The sequence below is a fragment of the Nicotiana attenuata genome, chromosome 8 (genome assembly GCF_001879085.1).
Source record: "Nicotiana attenuata strain UT chromosome 8, NIATTr2, whole genome shotgun sequence".
In the NCBI taxonomy this organism is placed as follows: Eukaryota; Viridiplantae; Streptophyta; class Magnoliopsida; order Solanales; family Solanaceae; genus Nicotiana; species Nicotiana attenuata.
Genome location: NC_031996.1, coordinates 24,011,985 through 24,027,247, shown reverse-complemented (window position 1 = coordinate 24,027,247; position 15,263 = coordinate 24,011,985).

The following is a 15,263-nucleotide window of genomic DNA, read 5'->3' as shown; positions in this document are numbered from 1 at the left end:
GAACGTTGAGGAGCGTTGGCTCCAGTTGTATAATGAATTGTGAAAGTATAAGTGATAATTGAACCTCTAGAGCAGTGACTCGAGTGATGAAGTGAATTGTGAAGTAAAAGTGAGAAAGAGGAGAGATCATTATGTTGCCCCCTTGCCGGGCTATTGTTGAGTTGTGGTTCCCTTGTATTGTGTTCTTAATTGATATTACGGATACTTAGGTTGATGATTCTTTGTGTTAGGTAAGGATTATGGTTATAGCTGAGGCTGTTAGATGTTTGGACAAGCTTGGGCATAGCTGAGGCAGTTAGGTGTAGTAACAAGTTTGGGTATAGCTGAGGTAGTTAGGTGTTGTAACAAGTTTGGGTATGGCTGAGGTAGATAAGTGCTGTGACAAGTTTGGTTATAGCTGTTTCTTATTCCTTTGTCGGGATAGTGTAGACCTTTTGATCTCTTGTCGGGACTCTTGTTATATTTGTAAATATTATATGTGGATCGGGTTGCACGCTGCAACAATATTCTATTTGGATCGGGTTACACGCCGCAACAATATTATATATGGATCGGGTTGCCCGCCGCAACCACATTATATATGGATCGGGTTGCACGCCGCAACAATATAATGAAATGGGAGCGGGTGGTACGCCTACCACGAGATATAATGAAATGGGAGCGGGTGGTACGCCTACCACGAGATATAATGAAATGGGAGCGGGTGGTACGCCTACCACGAGATATAATGAAATGGGAGCGGGTGGTACGCCTACCACGAGGTATAATGAAATGGGAGCGCGTGGCACGCCTGCCACGAGACACATGAAATGGGATCGGGTTGCACGCCTGCAACGAGATATGTACTGACAGTGAAACCTGCTTTTATTTCCCTTATCCGTGTTAGAGTTAAATTATTGATGTTCTTTATTATTCTCTTGATATTCTATTTTTACCTGTTATCCCCCAAAGCATGTTCCCCTACCATCCTTACTTGCTTATACCTGCTTTACTTTCCGGTGTATTTTATATAACTGCACAGGTTTATTTGATAGTCTTGTCCTAGCCTCGTCACTACTTCGCCGAGGTTAGGCTAGGCACTTACCAGCACATGGGGTCGGTTGTGCTGATACTACACTCTGTGCTCTTTTGCACAGATCCAGGTCCCGGACCGCCGTAGTAGCTCGGGAGCCAGCCTTCAGTTCACTGAGACTCCGAGGTAGCCTTGCAGGCGTCCGCAGGCCTGGCGTCTCCTCTATTTTTTTACTTATGATCTGTTATCTCTTATATTAGAGACAGACAGTGTTACTTTCTTTCAAACGGTTGTATGTAGTAAATCTTAGTAGTCCGTGAATGTTGTGACACCAATTCTGGGTAGAGGCACATGTGGATTTTTCCTTATTATTTGGTTTATATCGTTTAAGACTTCCGCTAAATTACAAATTCCGCTGTTGTTTAATTATTTATTTCCTGTTAATTAAATTGGTAGAAATGGATTTTAAACAAAAGCATTTATGGATTCTAGATGTGTGGCTTGCCTAGCTTCTATGAGTAGGCGCCATCACGATCCCCGATGGTGGAAAATCCGGGTCGTGGCAATTTGTGCATTAGAAACCATGAGTAGGACATGCATCTTACATCTAGATATCCTGTTTTAGGCTCTTTACTTTCAGATTGTCATACTCACTTTGTAATCAGTTAGTAATCGGCAAACAACTGTCATAAAATTACTACTGCATTTAGAGACCCTGCTTTAGGAGCTTTATGTGCATTAGATATCATGTTACTTAGGATTTTATTTCATCTGAGTTGCAATTGTTGAACGCCTCGCCAGTTTGTTTAATTTAATAACACAAGTCTGGGCTAAAACTGCGTCTTCTCTTTAAAACTGGAACTAATATGCATGTTCACCTTTTCAAATAGGCAATACATACGACGCCTAGGCAATCCTTAGGCTAATAATAATAAAAAAAAAACTGATTGATCTTGTTTTACCAGTTTTAGACTACTCAGCCTTTTTAAACTTTCCCAACTCTGTTCTTTTATCTGTCTCTCTGGAGTTCCCTTTTTACTGAAAATCTCTCTATCTGGAAACCAGTTCCGTATTTATATACTCTCACTAATTTTCCGATTCTTGCTCTATTAAGATTTCAAACTACTGGGTTATCTCTCTGCCCAGGAACGCGTTATTTTGATACTGGTCTAATTAAACTACTGTATTTTCCAATCTCTGCTTTCTTCAAAATGATGTTTTAACAGTTCCCTTACCTTTACTTATTCAACTGTTTTTTTAGATGTATTCCTGAAAAATCAAACCCTTCGGGTCATTCAGTTTTGATTAAAAAACCTTCTGCTTTTACTGAAACTTATCTTTTTCTGGCACCCCTGCTTTTAAACTCTCATCTTTTTTTTAAGACCTTTCATGTGTTTGAGACGTGCAAATTACATGTTTACTTGTGGAGGGATTCGTGAACCTCTTATTTGCTTTAGTATGTTCCCTTTATGTGTAGTCCTACTTGTTATGAATGTCGCCTAGCATTTTGTCCTTTAAACCTAGGTGTTCAGCCTACTCCTTACCTTGTAGGAATAGTGGTCCTAAATACCCTCTAGGACTTATAGGATGGGACGGGTAATAGCACGCAATAAGCATTCGTGACCAATCATGCGTTTAAATAACCTTTACGGGGTGGGAAGGGTAGAATATGGAGATGATGACCGATGCGCTAATATCACATGCGACCCCTCTTCTGAGGAGTGATTGCTGGATATTGCATTGACGTGATCCATATCAATCATAAACCTAGGACCCCTCTTCCTTTATTTGCTTTTCATCCTTTCTTGTAAAACTCTTTAAGTCTTTCTTTTCATAAAATTCTGCCCTCTCTACTTATCTTCACAAGTATTAAACTTATTGCAATATGATATGCAAATCCTTATTTGAGACTTACTTGTAAAGTCACGATTGTAACATGGCCGGGACCACACTATTGGATCTTGAGGGGTGCCTAATACCTTCCCCTCGAGATAATTTCTAGCCCTTACCCTAATCTCTGATTTTCCAACTCAAAAACCCTTAGTGTCCTAATGCACTTAATCATTAGGTGGCGACTCTTCAAATCCAAAAACCCAATTCCCAAACGGGAATAGAGTTGTCCTCCCAAATATCGTAAACCCGATTTTGCGAGAAAAAGGGGGCGTCGACAGCGTGGCGACTCTGCTGGGGAATTTCTTTAGGCTTGTACCATTGCATGTTATTTGTGACTTTATTGCTTTATCTCTTCTTCTTCTATGAAACTGACTTGTTTCTTTGTTTCTCTTCTTTAATACTTTCTTTTACCGCTTTACTTCAATATTGTTGTAATTACGAGCAATTATTGTAATCATTATCTTATGAACGTGAAAATACGTGACAATCTGTTTCATTCTTGTGATTGCATCTTCAACATCATATTCCACTCGTGCCAAACAAAATACCATAGAAACGCTTATAATGAGTGGTTGCGCTCTTCCAATATTATCACCCCCTAAATTTGGCAAAGACATATTTACGGTAAAACCAGTCAATCAACGGTGCAGTCGACGGTTCCGTGCCTTTCCCTCTTGAGTTGTCCGCTCAAGGGTACCGGTCTACTACCCCATAGAAAGCTTACTTTGTTTAACTGTACATGCATCATGGTCAAACCTAGCCGAGTCGGTTATGTTGTCCACATAATGACTCATTAAGATAGCCTTGTCCAAAGTCCATCGGGTTTCCTTGAAACCCAAACGGACACCACCATATTCTATGCATTTATTTGGGCAACTAATTGCTTTTTATGCTAATTATTGGTTTAAATAGTCGAGTCCGGTGGGGTAAGGGCCTAACATTTTGTTTTGCAGAAAATGAGGCACGAAGTCCCCAGATTCGGCATGGTAACCAACATTCACCCAAGGCTGCTAAGCTGGTGGAAAAACCTTCACTCCAGTGATGAGGCGCTCGTCCACAAGTATTTAGGGAATTTGCCTTAACTTCCAGAAATCCAGCCTGAAAACAAAATCATAGAGGCTGCAACTCTGTTCTGGGATAGTGACAGATACGTGTTCCGCTTCGGGGACCTTGAAATGACTCCTTTGCTCGAGGAAATAGGAGGGTAAGCTGGTATTCCTTGGTAGACGCCGGGTTTGCTTATGCCAGAAAATCGCAAGGGTAGGGGTTTCCTCAAGATGATGGGACTAAAGAAAAACCCAGACTTAACCTGTTTGAAGGACTCTTACATTCCATTCGACTATCTGTACGAGAGGTATGGCCATAGCAAGTCATACCGCACTTACCCAGATGAATTTGCCCTTACCTCATTGGGGCATATCCACAGAAGGGTCTTCGTCTTTATGTTCTGCTTTTTGGGAATGATAGTGTTCCCCATGAAGAAGTCTAGGATCCACACCAGACTAGCCATGGTAACTAATACTTTGATGGAAGGAATTGGCGGACAGCCTTTCAGCATAGTACCTATGATCATTGCTGAGATATACCGAGCCCTGGACAACTGTCAGCGAGGGGCCAATCATTTTGAGGGTTGCAACTTATTACTCCACCTCTGGCTCATGGAGCACCTCCAGAAGGGTGAATACCGACAAGAGATTCTGTGCAGAGACTGGGATGATCACATCGCCTTCCATCAGCCAAGGCGAATGAATCATATGCCTAACATGTTCGCTCAGCCAGACGACGCTGGAGGATGGATAGAGTTGTTTGAAAATCTTAATAAAGACCAGGTGCAATGGATGTTTGAGTGGTTCCCTACGGAAGAGTTTATTGTTCAATCCCGAGACGCACCATTTCTCATACTCATTGGTCTGAGGGGAACTTATCCCTATGTCCCTCTCCGAGTCATGAGGCAGGCAGGAAGAAAGCAAGTCATACCGAAGGGTCAACAAGATGACGTCACTTCAGGGCTGACTTCCAGGACGATGATAGCCCTCACAAGTGCCAAGCTCAGCACATGTGGCACTGCAAAATCATCTTGGGGAAAGATTCTATTGAGCCAGGTAGGTATCACGCCAGCTGTGCACCACACTATTCGGGCTGGTTGGAAGAAAATCACAATGGATTGGGTCAGCCCAGGTTCATTCGAGGTCATAGGGTCATCGACGAAAAGGCTGAAGCACGGGTTAAGTAAAAACAACTGCGCAAGAGAATTCGAGAATGCGAAAGCGAGCACCGGGAAATACAAGAAGCCCATCAGAAGTTGATTGAAGAGTGGAAAGATATGGCTGTCAGCGCCAACAAGCGACTGGGGTATTTGGAGCGGGGTCTAGTGGAGCTGGAAGGGAAGTTCATCAAGAGGATTGAAGACTGTCAAAACGCTGAGGGAAATGCGGGCGGACATCTGGCCNACGCCCGCTTCCGCGCAACCGCTTCTGCGGTTTTTGTTCGCTTATGCGGAATTTCATTAAAACTCAAGGGCCGCTTCTGCGACACAAATTTCCGCTTCTGCGGAAGCTCACCTCCTGGCCAAACCCGCTTCTGCGACCGCCTGTCCGCTTCTGCGGACTCGCTTAAGCGAAAAGTGTTCCACTTCTGCGGAACTGCCCAACTCCACTCCAGACCGCTTTTGCGACCAAGATTACGCTTCTGCGGAACCGCTTATGCGGTCCATTTCCGCAGAAGCGAACATACCAGATACCAGCAAAATCTGCCATTTCCTCAACTTGAATTTCATCCCGATAGCCATCCGAAATCACCCCGAGGCCCCCGGGACCTCAACCAAAAGCACCAACATGTCTTAAAACATCATACGAACTTGCTCCAATCATCAAAACACACCTAAAAACACTAAAATCATCAATTCACATCGGATTCAAGCCTAAGTTCTTCAAGAATTTCCGAAATGCACTTTCGATCAAAAACCCAACCAAATCACCTCCGAATCATCTGAAATTTTGCACACACGTTCAAAATCACCTAACAAAGCTACTGCAACTCTCAGAATTCCATTCCGACCCCCGGATCGAAATCTCACCTAGCAACCGGAATTCGCCAAAATCCTAACTTCGCCAATTCAAGCCTAATTCTACACCGGACCTCCAAAATCACTTTCGATCACTCTCCTAAGTCACAAATCATCCCCCGAAGCTAACCGAATCACCGGAAATCACATCCGAGCCCTCTAACTCAATAGTCAACATCCGGTTGACTTTTCCAAAACAGGCCTTCCTTAAAGAGACTAAGTGCCTCATTTTCTACCAAAACCAATCCAAATCAACTCTAACACACCAGATACTGATAATGAAACATGAAGAAGCATAAAACGGGAAAAATGGAGCAGTAACACATGAGACGACGGGTCGGGTCGTCACACTAACACCTTTCCCTCGAGATAATTTCTAGCCCTTACCCTAATCTCTAGTTTCTTCAATTCAAACCCTTCTTAAAGTGTCCTAATGCACTATAATCATAGGTGGTGACTCTCCAATTCCAAAACCCAATTCTCGCAAGGGAATAGAGTTGTCCTCCCAAATGTCGTAAACCCGATTTCGCCTTAGAAAAGGGGGCGTCGACAGCGTGGCGACTCTGCTGGGGAATTTCTTTAGGCTTTTACCATTGCATGTTATTTGTGACTTTATTGCTTTATTATTGCTTTATCTCTTCTACTTCTATGAAACTGACTTGTTTCTTTGTTTCTTTTCTTTAATGCTTTCTTTTACCGCTTTACTTCAATACTGTTGTAATTACGAGCAATTATTGTAATCATTATCTTATGAACGTGAAAATACGTGACAATCTGTTTCATTCTTGTGATTGCATCTTCAACATCATATTCCACTCGTGCCAAACAAAATACCATAGCAAAGCTTATAATGAGTGGTTGCGCTCTTCCAATATTATCACCCCCTAAATTTGGCAAAGGCATATTTGTGGTAAAACCAGTCGATTAGCGGTGCAGTCGACGGTTCCGTGCCTTTCCCTCTTGAGTTGTCCGCTCAAGGGTACCGGTCTAATACCCCATAGAAACCTTACTCTGTTTAATTGTACATGCATCATGGTCAAACCTAGCCGAGTCGGTTATGTTGTCCACATAATGACTCATTAAGATAGCCTTGTCCAAAGTCCATCGGGTTTCCTTGAAACCCAAACGGACACCACCATATTTTGTGCATTTATTTGGGGAACTAAATGCTTTGTATGCTAATTATTGGTTTAAATAGTCGAGTCCGGTGGGGTAAGGGCCTAACATTTTGTTTTGCAGAAAATGAGGCACGAAGTCCCCAGAAGATTCGGCATGGTAACCAACATTCACCCAAGGCTGCTAAGCTGGTGGAAAGACCTTCACTCTAGTGATCAGACGCTCGTCCGCAAGTATTTAGGGAATTTGCCTTCACTTCTGGAGATCCAGCTTGACAACAAAATCATAGAGGTTGCAACTCTGTTCTGGGATTGTGACAGATCCGTGTTCTGCTTCGGGGACCTTGAAATGACTCCATTGCTCAAGGAAATAGGAGGGTTAGCTGGTATTCATTGGGAGACGCCGGGTTTGCTTATGCCAGAAAATCGCAAGGGTAGGGGTTTCCTCAAGATGATGGGACTAAAGAAAAACCCAGACTTAACCTGTTTGAAGGACTCTTACATTCCACTCGACTATCTGTACGAGAGGTATGGCCATAGCAAGTCATGCCGCACTTACCCAGATGAATTTGCCCTTACCTCATTGGGGCATATCCACAGGACGGTCTTCGTCTTTATGTTCTGCTTTTTGGGAATGATAGTGTTCCCCATGAAGAAGGCTTGGATCCACACCAGACTAGCCATGGTAACCAAGACTTTGATGGAAAGAATTGGCGGACAGCCTTTCAGCATAGTACCTATGATCATTGCTGAGATATACCGAGCCCTGGACAACTGTCAACGAGAGGCCAATCATTTTGAGGGTTGCAACTTATTACTCAAGCTCTAGCTCATGGAGCACCTCTAGAAGGGTGAATACCGACAAGAGATTCTGCGCAGAGGACGCTGGAGGATGGGTAGAGTTGTTTGAAAATCTGAAAGAAGACCAGGTACAATAGATGTTTGAGTGGTTCCCTACGGAAGATTTCATTGTTCGATCCCGAGACGCACCATTTCTCATACTCATTGGTCTGAGGGGAACTTATCCCTATGTCCCTCTCCGAGTCATGAGGCAAGCAGGAAGAAAGCAAGTCATACCAAGGGTCGACAAGATGAGTCACTTCAGGGCTGACTTCCAGGACGATGATAGCCCTCACAAGTGCCAAGCTCAGCACATGTGGCACTACAAAATCATCTTAGGGAAAGATTCTATTGAGCTAGATAGATATCATGCCGGTTACACCCCATACTATCCAGGTTAGCTGGAAGAGGATCATGCCGGGTTAGGACAGCCCGGGTCTGTTCGAGGTCACAGGGTCATCGACAAGAGGGCTGAAATACAGGTTAAATACAACCAGTTGTCCAAGAGGATCAGGGAGTGCGAGAGTGAACATCAGGAAATTCAAGAAGCAAATCAAAAGTTGATCGAGGAATGGAAGGATATGGCTGTCAGCGCCAACAAGCGTCTAGGGCATTTGGAGCGGGGGTTGGTAGAGCTGGAAGGGAAATTCATCCGGAGGATCGAGAATTACCAAAACGCTGAGGGAAATGAAGGAGGACATTTGGCTAGGGCTTATCTACTGCTGGGGCTGCGTGAGCTGGTGAAGCTGTTCGGTGAAGCTAAAGATGCCGAATCTGGGGAAGGTCCTTCTGGGGCCGAATAGTTAGGAGTCTTTTCCTTTTTGCTTTAAAATGTAATAAGGCCAATGGCCATTACTGACATTTTTACCTTATGCAATTTTAGTGTCATTTTGAGATTCGTCTTATTTTTATCAATTAAATGAGGCATTTAGCATTATAAGTTCTCCAAATTAACTTGTCGCTAGGCCTACCTCGGGCACAACGAGGCACCCAATTTAGGACACGATTCATATTCTTATACTACGTTTTTAAATATTGCAATATTTTTCTCGGAATCCATACTAACTTGTTACCTTTTGTTTTTTCTTTTATTTTTATTCCCCTCCCCAAAAGGTTAGTTCGTGCACTCTGGCATCATCATCCTACTCCACAAGATCTAAGGGCCCTCCACCTCCTCCTCCTCCAAGTCCTATCAAAAACAAGAACAAAGCAAAAATGGAAGACTTGAGCAACATCATAAAGGAGAACTCAGCCGAAAGGGTAGAGGTTCCTCAGGGTATTCAGGTGTCCAAAGAAAGTGCCGCCCAGCTCGAACAGAAGCTACCGAAATTTCAAGAAGAACTAGACCAGGTCCGGAACTTGGCAAGCTTGTCATTCTCCCTCACTACTCCAGACGTCAACTTTACCAATGCTCAACACCCCATACCTCCACAGAACATCCTGAAGCCGCAGAAACAATCCGCTACTCATCAAAATTGCAACACATGTCACAACAACACTCCACTCCTCATCCCTGAACCGCCAAATGATCATCCCCACCACACTCCCATCTATGTGGAAACCCTACCACAATACACTCAGCCCATTACAAACACACCGAAGTCTGACGAGAAAGACTCCCTCATCAAGAACCTAGTCGCCGAGCTCAAGAAACTGACTAGCCGAGTCCAGGGTGTTGAAGGAAACAAAGGAATTGAAGGGCTGAATTATGAGGATCCTTGCATTCAGCCAGACGTCGAACTTCCCGAGGGGTACAAACCTCCCAAGTTCGAAATGTTTGATGGCATAGGAGATACCAAGGTCCATTTGAAGACATACTGCGATAAGCTGGTCGGAGTCGGAAGAGATGAAAAGATTCGCATGAAGCTCTTTATGAGAAGTTTGAAAGGTGATGCTCTATCTTGGTACATTAGCCAAGACCTCAAGAAGTGGACAAGCTGGGTAGGAATGGCGTCCGATTTCATGGACAGGTTCAGATTCAATACAGAAAATGCGCCAGATGTCTTCTACATCCAGAATCTGAAAAAGAAAACTACTGAGACATTCCGCGAGTATGCTACTCGATGGAGATCCGAGGCTGCTAAGGTCAGGCCGGCCTTGGAAGAAGAACAGATGAACAGGTTTTTCGTCCGAGCTCAGGATCCATAGTATTATGAGAGGTTGATGTTGATCGAAGGCCAGAAATTCTCTGACATCATCAAACTAGGAGAAAGGATTGAGGAAGGCATCAAAAGCGGTATGGTCACTAATTTCGAGGCACTACAGGCTACCAACGAAGCCCTACAATCTGGTGGCACGTCCAAGAAAAAGGATGTGAGTGCCGTGATGGTTGCACAGAGAACCAAGTCCCCAATGAAATACCAAACCTACCCGGTACCCCCTCTCACATACCAACCTATCCCCAATTACCAGCACCTCCGCCCTCTTACCAAATTCCATCACCTGCTTACCAATCATCTCCCTCCCCCACATATCAACCTACCTCACCAAGATATTCCCAACCCGCACCCGTCTATCAAGCCTATAATGCTCAGCCTTCTCACTACCAATCACCTCCCGCCCGCCAAAACTTCCCCAGGCCACGTCCTAATTTCGACCGTAGACCTCCCAAGCAATACACCGCCATCGCCGAGCCAATCAACCAGCTATATGAAAGACTCAAAGCAGCTGGTTACGTCACCCCAATCCCCGTCATAACACCAGAAAATCCTTCCCAATGGGTCAATCCAAACAAAACCTGTGCATACCATTCCGGCATGAAAGGGCATACCATTGATGAGTGCCGATCTTTGAAAGACAAANATTATTCATGGCGATGGTAGCAACCCCATATACAGTCGCCAGACCATCCCGATGATTGGAGAAAGGAGGAGAATAGGCGGAGAAACCTACCATCACATCGAGCGGGTCAACACTGTGGACAAAGATAAATGATGGGGAACAAGATTGAGAGTATCCTGAATTGATGTGGATATGAGCCTGGAAAGGGACTTGGCAAAAACCTCCAAGGAATTGCCAAACCCATCAAGCTGAAGAAACATGGCACCACTTTTGGTTTGGGGTATGAATACACTTGGGAGGAGTTCAACCACTGGTCGCCACCATGGCGCGGTCCCTACTATCTACTAGAACATCCGATACGTCGTTTGGAGCAGACTTTCCAACCAGCAGATACCATATATGGGTCAGAAGAAGAGGAAACACTGGCGGCAATGAAGAATCTATTCTTGGAAGACGACAATATGGACTGTCATGTTATTTTCGAAGAGGAAGGGGAGGAAGGCCCTTCCATACAAGCTGTGAACCGAGGAGGATGCCTCAACAACTGCTCCGTCAGAACCACCAAGACCCGGAAAGCTTCGGGGTAGCAAGGCTGAACAAAGCACTATGCATTATCTTTTACTTTTTTGCTAGTTGATTTCCTTTCCGTACTTTCTTTAAATTTTGAAAAGAGCTCCGATATTCAAAACAATTATGGAATTTATCAAAGTATTTCAGTTTCTTATAAATCTTGCTCTTATTATTTTCTCTATCATTTATTTTATTTACACAATATTACTATTACTTATCTTGATGAACCGACGAATGTGACATGCGACGAGATAACGCAACAAATGGATATAGACTCAGAAGAAGATGATATACCAGAAGAGGTTGTTAAAGAGGTTGAGAACTTTGAGAATAGGCCTAAGTCTAACTTGGACGAAACTGAGGTCGTTAACTTGGGGGATACAGAGAATGTCAAAGAAACGCGCATCAGTGTTCACCTGTCACCATCAGAAAAGAAAGAGTACATGGAGTTTCTAAAGGAATATGAGGACATATTCGCCTGGTCGTATGATGATATGACTGGTCTTAGTACATCCATTGTAGCTCACAAACTGCCAACAGATCCGACATGTCCGCCTGTAAAGCAGAAACTCACAAAGTTCAAGCCTGACATGAGTTTGAAAATCAAGGAAGAAGTCACCAAGCAAGTCAAAGTCAAGGTTCTCAGGGTGGTAGAGTATCCGACATGGTTAGCCAACATTGTACCAGTACCGAAGAAATATGGGAAGGTTAGAGTCTGTGTTGACTACCGGGATCTTAATCGGGCCAGTCCCAAAGACGACTTCCCCCTGCCAAACATACACATTCGAACTACGCCTGACCTGATTCCCGTTTAAGAGGGGATACGTAGGTCGCCCTATGGGTTCGGTCACAATTCAATAAAATTTCATTTCCCCCGCTATTGGAAACTGGGGCAGAATTTTGAGGAGGACCCTCAAAATTCCGAAGTTGATTTCAGCCATTCATCGCATACAGCCGTCGGAAGCACCAGCCCAGTAAACTGGGGCAGAATTTTAAGGAGGACCTTCAAAATTCCGGAGCAAGAGAGATTGCAATGTCTTGAACCGCATCGCAGTCGTCGGTTCATCTAAAAAGAAAACTATTATTTTCAATTATGTATTTACGTTACATTATTTTACTAAATCCTGCATGACTATTATCCGAATTGCTGTGTTTAGCAACGCTACCCCAATGATACATAACGTCAAGCAGGACGAGCAAAGGCCACGGGAAGACAAACTAACCTTCCCCCTTTACAAAACTCACGATTTTTCTTTGGATGCAGGCACTCAATTCGCAATGTCATTAGATATATTTATTCACTCATACTTTCTCAAGAATGCAACTTCTCAGAATCATCACCTATTTACAATTGCTATCCGTACACAACATCCCCAGCAGCCACAATGATGCAATCAGCTATCAGCTATCATCTACCAGCTAAGAGATTTCATTACTATTCGCCCTTTTAATTCCTGCATTTTGCATAAGGCTACTTTTCTGTCTTTCGAGACTAAGCATTGTCTCCATCTGCATTCCTGCTTTTTGCATAAGGCTACTTTTCTGCCTTTCGAGACTAAGCATTGTCTCCATCTGCATTATCTGCATTTTGCATAAGGCTACCTTTCTGCCTTCCGAGGTTAAACTCTACCTCCATCCTGTATTTCTCTGCATTGCATAGGGCTACTATTCTGCCTTCCGAGACTAAGCATTGTCTCCATCTGCATTATCTGCATTTTGCATAAGGCTACCTTTCTGCCTTCCGAGACTAAGCGTTGTCTCCATCTGCATTATCTGCATTTTGCATAAGGCCACCTTTCTGCCTTCCGAGACTAAGCGTTTGTCTCCATCTGCATTATCTGCATTTTGCATAAGGCTACCTTTCTGCCTTCCGAGGTTAAGCTCTACCTCCATCCTACATTTCTCTGCATTTTGCATAAGGCTACCTTCCTGCCTTCCGAGACTAAGCTCTGTCTCCATATCTCTGCATTGCATAAGGCTACCTTTATGCCTTTCGAGACTAAGCTCTGTCTCCATCTTGCATCGGCTGAAACATCGCCACCTTTATTTAAACCTTGNGAATTTCTTAGGCTTTTACCATTGCATGTTATTTGTGACTATATTGCTTTATTATTGCTTTATCTCTTCTTCTTCTATGAAACTGACTTGTTTCTTTGTTTCTTTTTTTAATGCTTTCTTTTACCGCTTTACTTCAATACTGTTGTAATTACGAGCAATTATTGTAATCATTATCTTATGAACGTAAAAATACGTGACAATTTGTTTCATTCTTGTGATTGCATCTTCAACATCATATTCCACTCGTGCAAAACAAAATACCATAGCAATGCTTATAATGAGTGGTTGGGCTCTTCCAATATTATCACCCCCTAAATTTGGCAAAGGCATATTTGCGGTAAAACCAGTCGATCAGTGGTGCAGTCGACGGTTCCGTTCCTTTCCCTCTTGAGTTGTCCGCTCAAGGGTACCGGTCTAATACCCCATAGAAACCTTACTCTGTTTAACTGTGCATGCATCACTGTCAAACCTAGCCGAGTCGGTTATGCTGTCCACATAATGACTCATTAAGATAGCCTTGTCCAAAGTCCACTGGGTTTCCTTGAAACCCAAACGGACGCCCCCATATTCTGTGCATTTATTTGGAGAACTAAATGCTTTTATGCTAATTATTGGTTTAAATAGTCGAGTCCGGTGGGGGGTATGGTCTTAACCCTTTTGATTTGCAGAAAATGGAGAACAAGGTCCCCGACTTCGGTATGGTCAGTATACCCTCACTCTTGCTGACCTGGTGGAGGAATCTCTCATCAAGTGACCAAATCAATGAATGGAAAGAGAGGGTCACCAAGGCTAGCGAAAAGTTGGAATATCTGGAATACAGTCTGCTGGAATTAGAAGGAAAAGTAAGAAAAAGAGTCACCGACTGCCAGAACGCTGAGGGAAACGAAGGAGAACGCCTGGCAAAGGCATTTTTACTGGTGAACCTGCGTGAACTGGAGGATTTGATCAACGAGAGCATTCAACCTGGGGAAGGTCCTTCTGGGGCCAAGTAGTTAGGAGTCTCTTTTCTTTTTCGCTTCAAAATGTAATAAGGCCAATGGCCATTAGTGACATTTTTACCTTATGCAATTTTAGTGTCATTTTGAGATTCCTCTTATTTTTATCAATAAAATGAGGCATTTAGCATTATAAGTTCTCCAAATTAACTTGTCGCTAGGCCTACCTCGGGCACAACGAGGCACCCAATTTAGGACACGATTCATATTCTTATACTACGTTTTAAATATTGCAATATTTTTCTCGGAATCCATACTAACTTGTTACCTTTTGTTTTTCTTTTATTTTTATTCCCCTCCCCAAAAGGTTAGATCGTGCACTCTGGCATCATCATCATATTCTACGAGATCCAAGGTCCCTCCACCTCCTCCTCCTCCAAGTCCTATCAGAAACAAGAACAAGGCTAAAATGGAAGACTTGAACAGCATCAGAAAAGAGAACTAAGGTGAACAAACAGAGGTTACTCAGGGTAGCCAGATCTCCAAGGAAAGTACTGCCCAACTTGAGCAGAAGTTATTGAAGTTCCGAGAAGAACTGGATCAAGTTCGGAATTTGGACAACTTGTCATTTTCCCTTACCACTCCCGATATCAACTTTCCCAACACCCAAAATCCCGCACCTCCACAGAACACCCCATAACCACAGAAACAACCCACTCATACTCAACATTGCAACGCATGCCACACTTCAAACAACACTCCATTACTCATCCCTGAACCGCTAAACACCACAAATGATCCTCCTCATAACACCCCCATCTATGTGGAAACCCTACCACAATACACTCAGCTCATTACAAACACACCGGAGTCTGACGACAAAGACTCCCTCATCAAGAACCTAGCCGCCGAGCTCAAGAAACTGACTAGCCGAGTCCAGGGTGTTGAAGGAAACAAAGGTATTGAAGGGCTGAATTATGAGGATCTTTACATTC